Consider the following 20717-nt stretch of genomic DNA (forward strand, 5'->3'; position numbering starts at 1 on the left):
ACCTACCCGTTAAAGAAATTTCTTCCCGAAATTTGATTGGGATTATCATGACTGACAAAAAGTATGTTTTAATGACACATACGAGTTGATAAATGGAGTTTTATCATCATGGAGTAATATGGATAACACAATTCGATTATTAGAAGAGTATGAATGAAGTTATCACAAAAGAGTGAATTGAAGAAATAAAGTTTCGTCTTAACTTTTGACATAGTCACGTTTGAATTTAGAAAATAAGGTGCGTCTTAACTTTTGACATTGTCTTGGTTGAATTCCAGAATTCAAGGGATTTAAAGAAAATCTTCATGATAAGATTTGGTTCTTTGGAAATTAAGGAAATTATGATCCTCACTAATGTTCTAAGAAAGAAATTGTAATAGCACGATCTGATTTGTTAAATTACCAGAATTTCATGAGAAAAGATAGAACTATCAAGAAATTATGTTCTTGATATGTTTATATATTAGATAGAATGTAAGAGTCGTGTAACATGACACATGATGACGTTATGATCTGTGAACCATTACGTTCCATTAGGAACTTAGTATGACTTACTGTAATATAATCACATTGATCAAGTGTCATTATATTATACTAAATCATGCATCAATTTCCAACACTACTTCAAAAACATTCATAGTTTAAACTCGAAAGTTTACAGAATATAGAAACTAGCAGTTTCTTATATGGTGTAATACTGATAACGCGAAGAGATAAATGATTTCAGATAAGATTAGTTATGAAAATATCTTCAGAAATATCGAGGATATTTATAATGAAAGATATGATAATATCTTAGAATATCTAAGATCATAGGATGATGAAGAATATTGTCCGCAAAAGTTTAGAGTAAGGAGCAAGATATTCGCTAAAGACTTCAGCAGATACTGAATCATTTGGATTCTTTATGTACAAGTTTAGTCCTTGTGATCTGTCGAGAGATTTAAGCTAAGGAGCAACGAGGTTGCTGGTACGTCTGCTGGTAATATGGTGGAATATAAAAGGTTCTCCGGTAACAATAAAAATGGCAAACGTATATATCAAAGTTATAATAAGGTTGATTCGAACAAAAAGTCGAAGTTGACTTGCTGGAGCTGTGACAAAATTGGCTATCTTGAACAGGAGTTGCAAAGTTATTTTCGGTAATAATAACGCTAAAGGAATTAACACAGTTACGTGTTAAACGTTTACTCAGTTTCCGAGAGTTTTTCAAGTGCATAACTATATGCATAAATCTTTCCTTCCGTAGATGAAGTGCGGTTGGTTCATCTTTGTAAAGACCCATCCTAATCCATCCGGACTAAGTCCATATCGATTATAAATGATTCACAACAGTTGATTACATCGCGAGGTATTTGACCTCTATATGATACATTTTACAAACATTGCATTCAATTTTAAAAGACAATCTTTCTTTACAACGAAAACTGACGGCATGCATACCATTTCAAAATATATTCAACTATAATTGACTTAATAATAATCTTGATGAACTCGACGACTCGAATGCAACGTCTTTTGAAATATGCCATGAATGACTCCAAGAAATGTTTCTAAAATATGCAAATGCACAGCGGAAGATTTCTTTCGTACCTGAGAATAAACATGCTTTCAAGTGTCAACCAAAAGGTTGGTGAGTTCATTAGTTTAACATAAATAAACATTTCCATCATTTTAATAGACCACAAGATTTTCATTTCTCATAAATATACGTCCCATGCATAGAGACAAAAATAATCATTCATATGGATTGAACACCCGGTAACCGACATTCACAATATGAATATAAGAATATCCCCATCATTCCGGGATCCTCCTTTGGACATGATATAAATTTCAAAGTACTAAAGCATCCGGTACTTTGGATGGGGCTTGTTGGGCCCGATAGATCTATCTTTAGAGTTCGCGTCAATTAGGGTGTCTGTTCCCTAATTCTTAGATTACCAGACTTAATAAAAAGGGGCATATTCGATTTCAATCATTCAACCATATAATGTAGTTTTGATTACTTGTGTCTATTTCGTAAAAACATTTATAAAAGATTGCGCATGTATTCTCAGCCCAAAAATATAAAGGGTAAAAAGGTAAATGAAACTCACGCATATAAATATTGTAAAACAGTTAATAAAGCATTTGCATGTATTCTCAGCCCAAAAATGTAATGAGTAAAAAGGGCAAATGAAACTCACCTAATGTATTTTGTAGTAAAAATACATATGACTATATTGAATAACTGAACAATGCAGGGTTGGCCTCGGATTCACGAACCTATATCATTTGGATATTTATTAATACACATAATCATAATCGAACAAATATATTTAAATTTATTAATTATGTCCTTTTTATATTAATATTATGTGCATGTTTCTTATATTTCTTTTGTTATATAAAAATATTAATCTTCATTAGGTTATATGTAATAAATATATTTTTAGTATATATTAATAATATTAGTAGTTAAAATAATATTAATAATGGTAAATATGATAGTAATTATAATACTAATAAGATAATAATGTTATAATTCTATTACCGATAATAATAATGATAGTAATAATTATATTTGTAAAAATATTAACTTTACTGCTAATGATCATTATGATACATATTTTTGTGTAATTACATAATGATAATACTTGTGATAATACAATAAGAATACTTATTAATGATATTTGTGATAAAGATAATAATATTAATAATAACAATAATAATAATCCTAATTGTATTTATAATACATATACTGATAATAATGATAATTATAATTTTCGTGCTTAATTTCTAAGCTAATAATTAAAGTTTCTGTAACATTGATTCGTAATCTTAATCATAATACTATAATAGTAATACTTATATTATTAATAGTTTTTATAAGAACTAATAATAATAATAATGATAATAGTTGAAGTATTAATTTTAATACTAGTAATGATAATAATAATAATATTAGTGATAGTAATAGCAATTATAGTATTAATCTTAGTGTATTTAATAACAATTATAATTATTAATACTAATCATAACAATAACAACAATAATAATACTAATAACTATAACTATAACTATAATAATAATAATAACAGTAATAATAATAAGAAAAAATCATAATAGACATAGTTATACCTCAATAGAAGAGGTTTTTAAAAAAAAGACGCCACTGCCAGGGATTGAACCCGAGACCTCTTGAAACCCGACACCACACCCAAACCATCCATCTGCCGCCTGTTTATCTGTCTATATCTATAACTGATTAAATATAACTCGCCTATTATTCTAATTCTTTTTCTTCTTCTTCATCAAGCACATCGACCAGCGTATAAGTTAATCAACATAACAATTTAAAATTTGATTTTTTTTAGGATCCTTATAACCACAGAAATCGACTCTTAATGTTTTATGAAATTAAATTAAGCAAAATAATAAAGATTAAACTGTAAAAAAAACGAAGTGAAGAACACGTACCCAAACACAGAATCAAATTCGAAGTTTTAGAAAGTTTCAGACCAGGGTATCTAAATAAAAAAGGTTCTAAATCGATATTATAAACTGTCTGAGTCATTAATTGAACTTGAAACATCTAATTGAGCTTGAATTTTTCGATTAACAAATCTGTTGACTTTTAAAATCGATCTTTGACTTCCAAAATTAGAATCCGTTAGGATGAATTGGAACTTGAGGTTTTGGGGAAAGTTTAAGTAAAAGATTACGGACATAACCACATTAACACAATTTGAAATTTGTTACGAAATTGTTTAATTTGGAAAACGAATGAGGAACAGGGCAGTAACATGCTTTCTTCATCTTTTCTGATTTAATTTCGATTCAGTGGAAGTAGTTAAGGCATTTTGTGGTTTGTAATTGATAATGCGATGTGGTATGCTGTCAATTAACAACTGGTTTGGATTTATGTACTCAATTTGAACTCGACAAAAATTAATCGTACATGAAAATAAATAAAAGAATAAAGAACGATACTGATTGATAACAGGTTGGACTTGTTCTCATAAAATAACCCTTGATTGGTACGAATTCTACAGCAATGAAATAGTTCGACAATTACAGGAAACAGATTTTTGGTTTCTAGTCTTTGTATATAGGATTTTCTTTCATAATTGATAAATAAATAATTAAATAGATTAATATTATTAATAATAATTTAAATATAAATAACAACATTAATCATAAAAAATAATTATAATATTATATCACAATAAAAAATAAAATAAAATAAAATAAAATAAAATAAATTATTGAAATTGATAGTAATAATCATAATAATATTCATGGTAATATTAGATAATAATTTTATTAATAATAAGAATGCTAATACTATTAATAACAATAATAAACTTGTTAAATATAATCATATCGAAAATAATACTAATAATAATAATAACATTATTAGTAATCAATAAATGATGCATGTATTAATCATATTAGCTAATAATATCTAAAATACAATTGAATATGAATTTTAAAATTGTTCTTATAGTAATATTTATATTTTAAGTATTTATTTTGATAATCATTACATTAACTTTATTAAAAAGATTTTAATAGGTAATATTTATTATTATGACCATTATTAATATTAATGAATCTAGTAATAATAATAATATTGAAATTACTAATAGTAATATAACATTTATCTTAATTTGTAATTATATCTATTAATATTATAATTCATTATTAACTTACATATAATATTAATTATTTATTTATTTATTATACTATATTAGAATATACATATAATCGTAGTCATATTTAAAAATCATTTATATTTTATATAGATTCATTACAGCAATTAGTTGTATTCTATTTTACATTTTCATTTGTTTATATATAATTATATATATATATATATATATATATATATATATATATATATATATATATATATATATATACATATTACATTACATTACATATTTAATTACAAAATAAATTGTTCGTGAATCATCGAAAATAGTAAAGGGTTAAATGGATATATGAAATAGTTCAAAACTTTCGAGACTCAATATTAAAGACTTTGCTTATCGTATCGAAATCATATAAAGATTAAGTTTAAATTTAGTCGGAAATTCCCGGGTCATCACAATCCTCTCGATTAAGGTGTTTTCAAGAATCATGAAAGGTTTGAACGTAGATTGTAATCGTCAAGATGCAAATGAGGTTTAAGATGGAATCAAGTGGCAAACTTGAAGAAATGTTTAGTTTCATATGTTATAATTAATATTTTAATTCATTTTAATTGTCCAATGTTATTAGTCCACAGTTTGTAGTCTACAGTTATTAATTCAATAATTCATATATAGTTTAATATGTAATATTCGAATTAATTAATACGTATCATGACCCATTGTATACATGTCTCAGACTCGATCACAACTCAAAGTATATATATTATTTTGGAATCAACCTCAACCCCGTATAGCGAACTCAAGCATTACAGCATATAGAGTGTCCATGGTTATTCCAAATAATATATATATATGACGTCGATATGATATGTCAAAACATTGTATATGTGTCCCGATATTTAAAGTGCGTAAAATAAATAACAGAAATTAAATGACGATAAATAAAATTGCGAGAATTAAAATTGCGATAACTAAATTGCGATAATTAAAATTGCGATAATTAAAATGTAACAGGGAATTAGGAACAGTTAGCTGGGAACAGTTAGCTAGGAATAGTTAGCGTGGATTCTTAACAAAATTTCTCATAGTTAATTTGTTTGTTTCTAACAAATTTTATTTTGTCAAATGTTTTCTTCATTATGCCACTTGTTGAATCTTGATAAGTCAAAATCCAATATGAAATTGAATGAAAATGGTTATTCTGTGGTGAACGAATTCGTATATCTGTGGATGTAAGTAAGATAGTAAATGACTGTTGAATCAGATTCGAAGAATGTACAATGTAACTTATTAATGTGAAATTTATATTTTCCTCGGGTATTACCTACCCATTAAAATGTTTTCACCATTAAGAGTTTGTACAAAAAATTTTTTAATTACAATCTCTATGAAAACATATATACATATATATTTTCTTCAGATGTAACCATGGATTTAATGAGTCAATATGATATTAAACTCATTTGATTTACCGTTAGAACAAGAATATATAATCTCTAAAACATTAGAGATTACATAATCGCCATATCGAACGAAGATAAATGATGTACAACAACATGTAGAACGATGATTATACTCGAAGTACAGAATGAGATGTTGAGGCATGTGATGTTGAAACTTGGGTTGTTGGTGATACCGGTGTTGATGTTGGTGGTACTGTTGGTGCTGGTGATGTTGCTGAAGCTGGTAAATTTTGCACCATATTCTCCAAATTGATTACTCGAGCGCGAAGCTCGTTGACTTCTTCCATTATTCCAGGATGATTGTCGATCAGAATGAGCGGATGAATAAGGTTTAGAATTGTAGATAGAATATAAAGTGTCGAGCTACTCTGGAAATGAGGCTGAAAATGGTGTTTCGGATAGGTTCGCCGGTAAGTGCTTCATGTTTTTCACCAAGAGGGCAATGTGGTGGATGGAAGGGATCACCTTCTTCTTGTCTCCAATGATTAAGTAGACTACGAACCCATCAGATGAATTGGGGATAGCTGATTGGCTGATTTATTCCGGTGACGCTGTTTTCAGAGCTTAGGTGAACATCCATGTCAGATTAGTTGTCGGGTTCCGAAGAACTTAAACTAGTGACGAGTTCCATTTCGTACTATTGAGTAAAGGGTTTTTCGGTATGAAATGATTTCCGGCTATAGGATGGTATTCTAATGATATAGAATATCTATACATATAGAACAAAAGATTTCATAGATTACGAAGGGATTTACGAAATATGTCAGACATAGTTTACAGTAACAGATACGCTAAGATATGAATTAGTAGATACGCTAAGATATGAATTTTGTCTATACACTTATTCATGCAATCAATGCAATCAGATGTGTCTAGACTAAGAATGATACACAGGCAATTTCCGACAAAAATGATAAGCAAAACTTTTAACATGCAAACACGGTCGAAGTCCAGACTCACTAATGCATCTAAACAACTATCAGTTAGACACACTAATGCAAGACCTGATTCGCTAAGACCACCGCTCTGATACCAACTTTAATGACCCGTCCTAATCCATCAGGATGAATACATTACATTTAGATACATCGCGAGGTACTTGACCTCTATATGATACATTTTACAAACATTGCATTCGTTTTTAAAAGACAAACTTTCATTACATCGAAAGTTGACGGCATGCATACCATTCCATAATATATCCAACTATAATTGACTTAATAATAATCTTGATGAACTCAACGACTCGAATGCAACGTCTTTTGAAATATGTCATGAATGACTCCAAGTAATAACTCTAAAATGAGCAAATGTACAGCGGAAGATTTCTTTCATACCTGAGAATAAAAATGCTTAAAAGTGTCAACCAAAAGGTTGGTGAGTTCATTACTTTATCATAATCAATCATTTCCATTAATTTAATAGACCACAAGATTTTCATTTTTCATTTCTCATAAACATCATCTCATATCAGGCATTTCGTAAACTGCATAGAGATAAAAATCATTCATATGGTGAACGCTTGATAACCGAACTAACAGGATGCATATAGAATATCCCCATCATTCTGGGACTCTCATCGGACATGATAATCGAAGTACTAAAGCATTCGTAACCCGAATGAGACGTGTCAAGGTCCATAGATATATCTTTAGGATTCGCGTCAATTAGGGGCCATTTCCCTAATTCTTAGGCTACCAAGCTATAAAAAGGGGCATATTCGATTCGATAATCCAACCATAGAATGTAGTTTCGATTACTTGTGTCTATTTCGTAAAACATTTATAAAAGCAGTGCATGTATTCTTAGCCCAAAAATATATATTGCAAAAGCATTTAAAAAGGGAGCAAATGAAACTCACAATACGATATTTTGTAGTAAAAATATTCATACGACGATACTGAACAATGCAGGGTTAGCCTCGGATTCACGAACCTATATCATTTGTATATCTATTAATAAATATAATGGAAATCACATTCATCCATTTATTAATATATATATATATATATATATATATATATATATATATATATATATATATATATATATATATATATATATATATATATATATATATATATATTTGTAGTTATATAGAATTTATACTACATTCCATTTAAAAACGTTTACTTATTTTATATCTTAGATTATATGTTATCTATATATTTATTTTGTATATGTTTTTAAAATGATTAATATCTATAAGAAATTTTAGTATAATTATAGTATACGTAATAAGTATATTTTTATATACAAAATATTTATTTATAAAAAAATGCTAGTTTTGATAATACCGATTCTTTTAATAATAATAATAACTTTAATAATAATGTTAACACTAATAACGAAAATGATAATGGTAATAATAATAATAGTAGTTATGTTAATAATAATACTAATAATTATAAAATAATACAAAGTCTAATATTCATGATAATAATAATAAGTTTTTATTACTTTCATAATACTAATAATAATAATAATAATCATAATCATAATAATAATGATAATAGTTATGATAGTAATTATAATGATAATACTACTAATTATAAAGATAATACTAGTATTACTAGTAATACTTTTAATAATAATAATACTAGTAACAACATTAGCAATCACAATAATAAAGATAATAATAATAATAATTATGATAATAATAATCATAATAATAATAATAATAATAATAATAATAATAATAATAATAATAATAATAATAATAATAATAATAATAATAAAAGAAAGTAGGCTACCTTTAAGAAAATCGGTCTAAAAAAAATACTGCCTCAACAGGGACTCGAACCCATGAGCACTCGTTAACCCGACAACACCCTAAACCAATGAGCTGCTGCCCATTTTCCTGATTTATATCGAAACCCAATTCATTTAACCCGATTTATTTTCCATTTAATTTCTTCTTCATCTGCACTAATCCAATCGACCAGACCAGGGATCGATATTAACTCGTACGAATTTCTTAACTAGTTTTAGGATTAAAACAAGATATAGACACGGTTAACAAGAGTTTAAATCGATTGAAAAGAGAAAAAAAAGACAGAAGCACAGACCTGCTGTCGCGTATATGTTAAAAAAAATATTTGATTTCCTTTTAGAGAACGTTTTAGACAAAGTTTATAACACGAATTTAGTTTCAAATTACTCCTATAATCTTTAGGAATCGTCAATTCGACTTGAAACATCCAAACAGATTTGAATTTCTCGATGAACTCTTAATTTGACTTTTTGAATTAAAGGTTTGACTTCGAAAATTAGAACTCGTTAATAAAAATTGAAACTTGATATTTTGCAGAAAGATTACATAAAGGATTCCTAACACAACCCTATTTCCAGATTTTGCTAATTCATTTAAAATTTGGATTTTGTAATTTGAAGTCAATAACAGAGGTTATCGGCTTCTTGTAATTTTTTTTTATTTTGTTTGATTTTAGAAAATTCACAGAGATGGGTGTTGTGTGATTGATAACGGTAGTGGAAGGTTAAAATGGATTGCCTATCATCCTGATGTGTTCGATTTATACAAATTGAAGGAACTGACAGAAAATAATTGAAGCAGATACGATAAAAATAAAAAAAAATATGAGAACGATTGGTAACAGATTTTGTTCATATTGTAATTGATTGGTACGATTTTAAACAATCATCTACAGAAAGAAAATGAATTGCACATATTTGGATTTACCAAATCTCTATATAAAGTTTTCATATAATGGATATTAATAAATAATAAATAATAAATAAAAAATAATGAATTAATAATTAATAATTATAATTATATTAATTATAATAAAAAATACTAATAATAATAATAAGAGTAATATTAATAATAAGTCACAATAATAATTTTGATGAAATTTATAATAATAATTATAATATTATTATTAATGATAATTATAATAATAATAATACTAATTATATTGATATTAATAATAATATTAGTAATAATAATATATATCAAATTTCATATATATATTATATATATATATATATATATATATATATATATATATATATATATATATATATATATTTTTAAATTAATAACACTAGTATTGATATTATTATTAAAAGTAATAACAATATTATTGTATCAACTATATTTATACTTAAATTTAATATATTAGTATTTCATATATTTAGATCATGTAATATAACTATATAATATATATGTTATAGAATAATGAACATTAAATTTTTATATATTTTAATAATAGTAATATCTAATAATAAGGAGGATATAACAAATTACATGTTTCCATAATAAGATTAATAATACTGATATCGATATTAGTAATAACAAAAGTAATAATAATAATATTATAACAAATACATTTTTTTTACTTGTTATTACATTTAATTATTAATATATTATATGATAATGTATGTTAAACATTTACTGTTTATATATTTTATGTATATTACCATATAATCATAATTATTAATAAGAATCATATATATATATATATATATATATATATATATATATATTCATTCATTTTGATAATACTTAATTATTTTGTTTATTTTACAATTTTTAATTCTTAATTAGTTAAAGTGCATTTATTTTATTTATTTAAAAATATTTATATATTTATATTTATATTTATATATATATACATATATATATTTACATTTTTATTTATACAAAGTTGTTCGTGAATCGTCAAAAATAGTCAAAGGTCAATTGCATATATGAAACAGTTCAAAATTTTTGAGACTTCAACATTACAGACTTTGCTTATCATGTCGGAAACATTCAAAGATTAAGTTTAAATTTGGTCGAAAATTTTTGGGTCGTCACATTAGATTGGGCCGGATTTCCTCCCGAGCTGCAGTTGGGGACGAACTATGTAACTGCGGGAGATAAACGCTTAGGTAGTGATCCCGTCCTGTGATCCCGTACTGTTGTTCAAAAAATAAAAATAAAAATTATTATTATTATTATTTTATAATTATTATTATTATTATTATATTGTTATTAGTACGTTTATTATCAGTATATTTCCATGTTTAAAATTTTAGAACATGTATTATTTGCTTGTAAATTTGATAATAACTACTTTACTACCTTTTTAAGTAATAAATACTTTACTAATCATTTTATACCATCACTTAACCATAAACCATCTGTTCTTTATATCTCTTAAAGGTTATGATTAGAGACATTATTATTATTATTATTATTATTATTATTATTATTATTATTATTATTATTATTATTATTATTATTATTATTATTATTATTACTACACAACAATAACAACAAAATTCAATTTTACAAAAGTAGGATATGAGGAAGGTAAGATGCAGACAATCCTTCCCTATCCTAGAATAAAGAGAAAATATTTTTTCACCAGAGTGAAACACCCTAATAGTAGAGAAAGTCATTTCTCTCAATGTTATATGGATAGAGAGATTGTTTTCAAATAGACATCCTGCCAATAAGTAGGTTAAAAATACAAAACAAAAAAATGTGAGACTCCATGAAAATGGTAGAATCAAATTTTCATGGATTTTAAACCTGATGAAGTTCAATTTAGGCTCTAAGTGACAGTCAAGTCGCCAATAAATTGACATACTACTGTAGGGGTTCATTTAGTAACCAACTAATCACGTACGAACTACTCCCTCCGTTCCATATTAATAGTCCACGGACAAAAAATACATAGTTTAAGGAAATGTCATAAAAGTAATGTACTTTTTGTTTACTTTTCAGTTTTATCCTTATTTTTTCTTTCTACTTTAATCATATCCACGTACATTAAGGGCATAATAAAACTTAAGCTTCTTATTCGGTTTTATTTATGGAAGTAGACTATTTATTTAGGACATCCGAAAATCAAATACTGGACTATTAATATGGGATAGAGGGAGTATGAAACAACGAATTTAGAACTTCATTATCTAGCGTTTGGTTTTGATATGAATTTTGTGACTAGGCAACTCCCTATCGTTGCTAAACTATTTATCTTCTTAACATTCCACATAACCGTCACATCAACACCAAAATACCATAACTAACCTATAACTAAACACTCTCTATAATGGCTAAAATAATACTCCGCTTAATATAAAATGTACAAACAATAATTAAGTTCAAACAATTTAAAGCGGCTGTTACCCACAATTCGTAAGAAACCATCGCCAAATTCATGGTGAATGGGGGTAACTAACGCAGGTAACTAACCAGTGCCTATGATCCATTACGCATAACTACGGGTAATTAACGGACAATAGAACCATAGGAAGTGGTCTTACAACTAACGGTAATGAAGCATATAATCAAACAATTATTGTTTCTTTTAGTGAAGATCTCTAATTCTAATTTCTCCAAGCATAAAATTAAATTAAATTAAATAATAATAAAACCCTTGGATCATTTGTAACGCGTGTTGTTCGGGAGATTTTTATCAACACATCAGCCAACACATCTTAGCCTGGAGTGTTGGTGGCTTCGAGCAACGGCGTGATGCAGATTGACACAGAGATGAAATGTAATGTGTTGGCCATGTGGCATTTTTGGTTGTCTCCCGCATAAATTGAATGTTATAAAAAATTAAATATATCATTGAATACATTTTACATCGTTGAAAAAAATAAAATTTTTGATAATTTAATAATAATAATTCTGATCATATTTTTTAACTATAAATATCAACCACACTCAAAATATTTTTCACATTAAATTCATTCTTTTCTGTGTACATTTTAACATAATTCTCATTTTTTTTAACATGAATTTGTTTTTAGCTATTAGTGATGATTCGTCGGACTACAAACTCTTACTTAATTTGATGCAAATATATGCTAATGAGCTGTACTGAGAATTCGAAGAAGGTCCTAGCGAAAGAGCCACATGCAAAGTTTAAACGGTTCAAGAAAGTGCACTGAAAGGATGTCGAGTGCACATTCGGTGTTTTTTAAGGTATATATTGCATAACCTAAGGGTGACTGAACAATCTTGCAATGTCAACAAAATGAGCATGATCTTATATACTTATGTTATATTGCACAATATAAAAATCGACAACAACACATAATTAGAAACCGTGCATATCAATACGTATTGCCACGTAAAGGCACGGGAAAATTACAACACTATAACCCCAAGGTAATGGTAACAGAAAATAACTTCCTCCGGTGGTAAATGAAAAAGAAGAATGACAGATATGAAGGTTAGGAGTATATTAAGAATCAGTACTGGATGGAGCATATTAATGAATGCTTTAAAGTATGAGTTGAGGGAGGAAGAATAGAAGGTGTGAGTTGTAAGGAAACGAAGGGGTGGATTTGTAGTAAAATATCCGACAGATCAATCGAAACAAATTATTGCATTTAATCAAAGAGGATCCTAATTTCCTTATTCGCCGAAGAATCAAATCTTTTAAATTTCGAAAATTTTCTTAAAATCCCTTGAATTCCGGAATTCAACTAAGGCAACGTCAAAAGTTAAAACGAAACTTCATTTATTCATTTCACTCTTTCGTGATAGCTTCGTTCGTGCTCTTCGAATAATCGAATTATTTCATCTGTATTATTCAATAATGATAAAACTCTATTTATCAGCTCATATTCGCCAGAAAAACATATTTATTGTTATCCATGACGACCTCACTCAAATTTCGGGACGAAATTTCTTTAACGGGTAGGTACTGTGATGACCCAGGAATTTCCGACCAAATTTAAACTTAATCTTATATGAATTCAACACGATAAGCAAAGTCTGTAATGTTGAGTCTCAAAAATTTCGAAATGTTTCATATATGCATTTGACTTTCGACCGTTCTCGATGATTCACGAACAATTATTTGTAAAAAGATACATATATATTTAAATATGTATATATATATATATATATATATATATATATATATATATATATATATATATATATATATATATGAATACTACTTGTAAATATATAAAATGATATTAAATTTATTTGTTTAAAAATATATAATATATATTTATGTGATAAAACTTGTTATTTAAAACTGATTATATTTAGAGAGAGAGTAAATGGAAAATGAATGATTTCGAGCTTAATTAATAAAAGCCAGTAACACTCGATTGATGTTTTGTTAGTTTTAATATAGATATTGTACATGTCCATGAAGGATTGAAATAAAAGTTGGACTGTAAATATATTTAATATAAAAATTTAGGATTTTTAGGAACAATTTTATATTTTAATTGTTTAGCAATGAACCACGTTATAACACAGTCCGTGAAAACTGTCAGTAGAAAGAAACCAAATTAAACGGACTGCTGAGCTGTGTTGAGTCTCCTTTGTTGAATTCATTCACCACATGAGTTATAATATAATATTTTATTATTAACATTATTATTATTATTAATATTATAATTATGTAACTTCTTATTATGTGTATATTTATATTTATATGGAGAGATGGAGAGTTGAACACTCAAAAACTCCTGCACCCTTTCTTAAACCACCTACGACCACCATCAATAAATATAATCGAACACCATGAAACATTCACCACCACTATAGGTATACATAAATACACGTGAATATATTATCTATATTATCACCACCTTGCAACACCCCTATTACCATCACCTCACGGCCACCTCCCAACCACCATTGTGGATCACGACCCAAAACCACCCAAGAAAAACTACAGCTTACTGTTACTGCTTCTTCTTTTTATTTCGAATGAGGTCACCAAAACAATTACCACCTTCCTGTTTGTTCTCTATTTTCGGTTTAACCCAAGAACATAATAAGACCACCACTTAATTTCTATGAATGTTTATGTTCTCTTCTATTGGTCAGCCCCGTACGCCACCCCAACCATCATCCGTATTCTTTTATGATCCACCACAACCACCACTGTTTTCACTAGCTTTATCCGTGCTGCTGTTTCGAGCCTGTTTTTCTGTCAAAGCCAAACGAAACTATATGCAACCTCTACCACCGAGAGACGTCAAATTGAGGTATATTGCAGGACTAATAGATAGTGATGTATACCGAACCTAGTCACATATTGTAGTATGTTGATAATATTTAAAGTATTAAGTATGATTGCAAGGACTTCATTACGACAAATCATTATCAATATAGCACTTTTGGTGGGACTATGGATTTGATTAACTATTATTAATTTCCAACACATTAGACATATATATATTCTAATCATCTTTTACTGTAACCCTTTTAAAATGACATAACACTAAAGCAACCGACACTTTGTCTTTGTCTAATCTAGTGGGGGCGATGTTATATTTTTTTTTTTGTAATTAACGGGCCAAGGTGTTGACCCACTTTCCCTACAACAACTCCATGATTGAAAACATAAACTATATTTTTTTTTATTTCTCAAGACTTCGACCGATTTGGATTTAGATGACTATAAATTCAAATTAGATTTAAGTTTATAACTTTTTGATGATAGAAAATGGGTTAAGAAAATTATTGGTAATGATCGTGTATAATAAATAGATGATGACGAGTTGGTGAAATGATGATGAAGATAATTATACGATAATGATAATGATATGATGTTATATGAGTCGTAAAAGATGATGAAAATATCGCAAGATGATGATGACGATGAGAAGAGAAGATGATGAGGATGATATGGGTAATCTGTTGGTGGTTGTGATTAGGAAAAGAAATTTGGATTACGAGTTATATAGATATACAGTGTTTGAACGTTGTAACAAATAAACGCATAGCTCAGATGGTTGGTAGAAGGGTCGGATATACTGGAGGTCGCGAGTTCAATCCTAGCTTGCTGCAAAAGATATTTTTTTTTAAATAACCAACTGCCATTGAATCAAACTTTAGTAAATGGGCTAAGCATGTAGATTGTGACTGTTGGACCGCGATCCTGTTCTACTGTTGGGCCAGACGGGTTATAAGTAAATCGGAAGTGCTTTATTCAGAAAATAGTAGATGGTTAAATGGTTGGGTATATGTTCGTTAAGTGAGAGGTCTTGGGTTCAAGCCCTGTCTAAGACGTTTCTTATTTCTTTTTATGAAAAAGCTTAAAGGTAGCCTAATAACTCTAATTATTATTATTATTATTATTATTATTATAAATTATTGATATTATTAGGTTAATATAAATATGATGGGTAACATTATTATCATACTTATTATGTAATATCATTAGGTACTGTTAGTGTTATTATTATTATTAACATTGATATGAGTAGAATTATTATTATTATTGTTAATATGTAAATAATACAAACTATTATAATTAATAATAGTATTAGTATTATTTTTGAATTAGTATTATTATTAACAAAAACATTCTTAGTAAAGATTACCACTAATAATAAGATTGTTATAATTATTATTATTATTATTATTAAGTTTTAGGTATTAATATCAAAGTCATTATTTTCATTACAATTACTGTTAAATTATTCAGTTTACTAAAAACTACTATTATTACCATTATTATGAGATTTATTATAAAAACTATCAATTATATTATCATTTATAGAATCATTAATACTACTATCATAATTATTAATATTAGTACTATCATTATTATTATTATTATCACTTAAAATATTATCTTAAAATACTACTTTTACAAATAAATAATATTTATAAATATGAATATATTTAATACATATAACATAACAAAATTTAATGTCCTTATGTACAAAATGAATATATTAAACATATATATATTATTAATATAAAAAGGATATGACTAATAAATTTATATATATATATATATATATATATATATATATATATATATATATATATATATATATGTGTGTATGTTTGTGTGTGTGTGTGTGTGTGTTCAATTACAACCATGAATATTAATAAATATACAAATGATATAGGTTCGTGAATCCGAGGCCAACCATGCACTTGTTCAATGTCGTCATATGTATTTTTACTACAAAATACAGTATTGTGAGTTTCATTTGCCTTTTTACCCTTTATATTTTTGGCCTGAGAATACATGCGCAATTTTTATAAATGTTCTTACGAAATAGACACAAGTAATCAAAACTACATTATATGGTTGAATGATCGAAACTGAATATGCCCCCTTTTAGTCTGGTAATCTAAGAATTAGGGAACAGACACCCTAATTGACGCGAACTCTAAAGATAGATCTATCGGGCCGAACAAGCCCCATCTAAAGTACCGAATACTTTAGTACTTCGAAATTTATATCATGTCCGAAGGAGGATCCCGGAATGATGGGAATATTCTTATATACATTTTGTGAATGTCGGTTACCAGGTGTTCAATCCATATGAATGATTATTTTTGTCTCTATGCATGGGACGTATGTTTATGAGAAATGAAAATCTTGTGGTCTATTAAAATGATGGAAATGATTATTTATGTTAAACTAATGAACTCACCAACTTTTTGGTTGACACTTGAAAGCTTGTTTATTCTCAGGTACGAAAGAAATCTTCCGCTGTGCATTTGCTCATTTTATAGATATTACTTGGAGTCATTCATGGCATATTTCAAAAGACGTTGCATTCAAGTCTTCGAGTTCATCAAGATTATTATTAAGTAAATTTTAGTTGGATATATTATGAAATGGTATGCATGCCTGTCAACTTCCGATGTAATGAAAGATTGTCTTTTCAAAAACGAATGCAATGTTTGTAAAAATGTATCATATAGAGGTCAAGTACCTCGCGATGTAATCAACTATTGTGAATCGTTTATAATCGATATGGACTACGTCCGGATGGATTAGGACGGGGCATTTCAGTTGGTATCAGAGCGGTGGTCGTAGCGAACCAGGTCTTGTATTAGTGTGTCTACCTAGAAGTTGTTTAGATGCATTAGTGAGTCTGGACTTCACCGTGTCTGCATGTCAAAAGTTTTGCTTATCATTTTGTGTTGAAAATTTCCTGCTTATCATCCTTAGGGAATTACCTGCTTATCATTCTTAGTCTAGACACGTTTTACTGCATTGACTGTATAAATAGTGTATAGACAAAATTCATAGCTTAGCGTATCTGATAATTCATATCTTAGCGTATCTGTTACTGTAAACTTTGCCTGACATATTCCGTAAACTCCTCCGTAATCTACGAAATCTTTTGCTCTATATATAGATATTCTATGTAATTAGAATAAAACTCGATAGTCGGAAAATCATTTCATATCGAAAAATCCTTTATTCAATTGTACGAAATGGAACTCGTCACTAGTTGAATTTCTTCGGAACCCGACAGCTATTCCGACATGAATGTTCACTTAAGCTCCGGAAGCAGCGTCACCAGAATGAATCAACCAATCATCCATCCCCAATTCATCTGATGGGTTCGTAGTCGACTTAATCAATAGAGACGTGAAGAAGGCGATCCTTTTCACAACCGAATTTATCTCTTGGCGATGAACCTGAAGCACTTATCAGCGAACCAGTCCGAAACACCATTTTCACCCTTATTTCCTGAATATCTCGCCACGATTATATTCTATAAAAAATTCTAAACCTTATTCATCCGCTTGTTCCAACGACCAATCATCCCAGAGTAATCGAAGAAGTCAACGAACTTCGCGCTCGAGTAATAAATTAGGAGAATATGGTGTAAAATTTACCAGCTTCAGCAATATCATCGGCACAAACAGTACCATCAGTAATAGCGCTAGTATCATCAACAATCCATGCCTCAATATCACATTCTGTACCTCGAATATAATCATCGTACTACGTATCGTTCTATCTATTTTTATCTTCGTTCGACATGGCGATTATGTAATCTCTGATGTTGTAGAGATTATATATTCTTGTTCTAAACGGTAAATCAAATGAGTTTAATATCATATTGACTCATTAAATCCATGATTACATCTAAAGAAAATATATATGTATATATATTTTCATAAAGATTCTAATTAAAAATTCTTTTGTACAAACTGATAATGGTGAAAATATTTTAACGGGTAGGTAATACCCGAGGAATATTTAAATTTTACATTAATAAGTTACACTGTATATTCTTCGAATCTGATTCAATAGTCTCACTATCCTACTTACATCCACCGGTATCCGTATTCGTTCACCACAGAATAACCATATTCATCCAATTTCATATTGGGTTTTTGATTTATCAGAATCCAACAAGTGGCATAATGAAGAAGACATTTGACAAAATAAAATTTGTTAGAAACAAATAAATTAACTATGAGAAATTTTGTTAAGAATTCACGCTAACTGTTCCACGCTAATTGTTCCTAGCTAACTGATTACATTTTATTTATCACAATTTATTTATCGCAATTTAATTATCGCAATTTAATTTATTGTCATTTAAATTCTGTTATTTATTTTTACGCACTTTAAATATCGGGACATGTATACAAAGTTTTGACATATCATATCGACGCATCTATATATATTATTTGAAATCACCATAGACACTCTATATGCAGTAATGATCGAGTTCTCTATACAGGGTTGAGGTTGATTCTCAAATAATATATATACTTTGAGTTGTGATCGAGTCTGAGATGTATACGGGTCACGACACGTATTAATTAATTCGAATATTATATATTAAACTATATATGAATTATTGGACTGTCAACTGTGGACTATCGACTGTGGACTAATAACATTGGACAATTAAAATGAATTAAAATACTGATTATAACATATGAAACTAAACAATTCTTCAAGTTGCCACTTGATCTCATCTTAAACCTCATTGTATCTCGACGATTACAATCTGCGTTCAAATCTGTCATAATTCCTGAAAACACCTCAATCGAGAGGATGAACCAACCGCACTTCATCTACGGAAGAAAAGATTTGTGCATATAGTTATGCACCTGAAAAATACTCTGAATCTGATTAAACATTCAATACATATCAGTGCTAGCTCCTTTGGCGTTGTTATTACCGAAAATAACTTTGCAATCCCTTTCCAAATTAGCCAATTTTGTCACAGCTCCAACAAGTCAACTTCGATTTTTCAGTCGGACTAGCCCTACCATAACCTTGATATATATGCGTGCTCTTTTATTGTTACCGAGAAACCTTTTATATTCCACCGTATTACCAGCAGACGTACCAGCAACTTCGTTGCTTCTTGGCTTAAATCTTTCTGATAAATCATTATATTTATTCATTGAAACCCTATCATATATTCATCCGCATCTTATAACAAGAATCACCATACCAATTATCAGAAATCAGCAATCAATATTTCAAATCTCGCAACGTTTCCACATCAACAGTTATATGTATCCATATAACATTTATCTCTTAGAACTATGATCTTCCATTCTGAAATTCTGAAAAACACCCAGTCTGCAAATCAATACTATGAATGTTGAAAAAGTTGAATGAAGCAGCATAAACCATAGACAACCGTAAACGACCTTAATCATCGGAAGTTTGATGATAAAGAATAGTATGTTGGAAAAGCTCAGAAAAGTTGGAACTGGAAAACGGATTGAGCTAACCACGAAGGAGACCAAGGACAAATACAAGGACCAAACCCTATATTCAAAGAATCCAGGTAATTCTGAATCCGTTGAAATCTTTAGAGAATATCTTGCTCTGAAGTCATGTTAAAATCTTACGGACAATCTTTCTCCATCAACCATCGAACTTGG

Source organism: Rutidosis leptorrhynchoides, chromosome 4, assembly GCF_046630445.1.
Source record: "Rutidosis leptorrhynchoides isolate AG116_Rl617_1_P2 chromosome 4, CSIRO_AGI_Rlap_v1, whole genome shotgun sequence".
NCBI classification, from domain to species: Eukaryota; Viridiplantae; Streptophyta; class Magnoliopsida; order Asterales; family Asteraceae; genus Rutidosis; species Rutidosis leptorrhynchoides.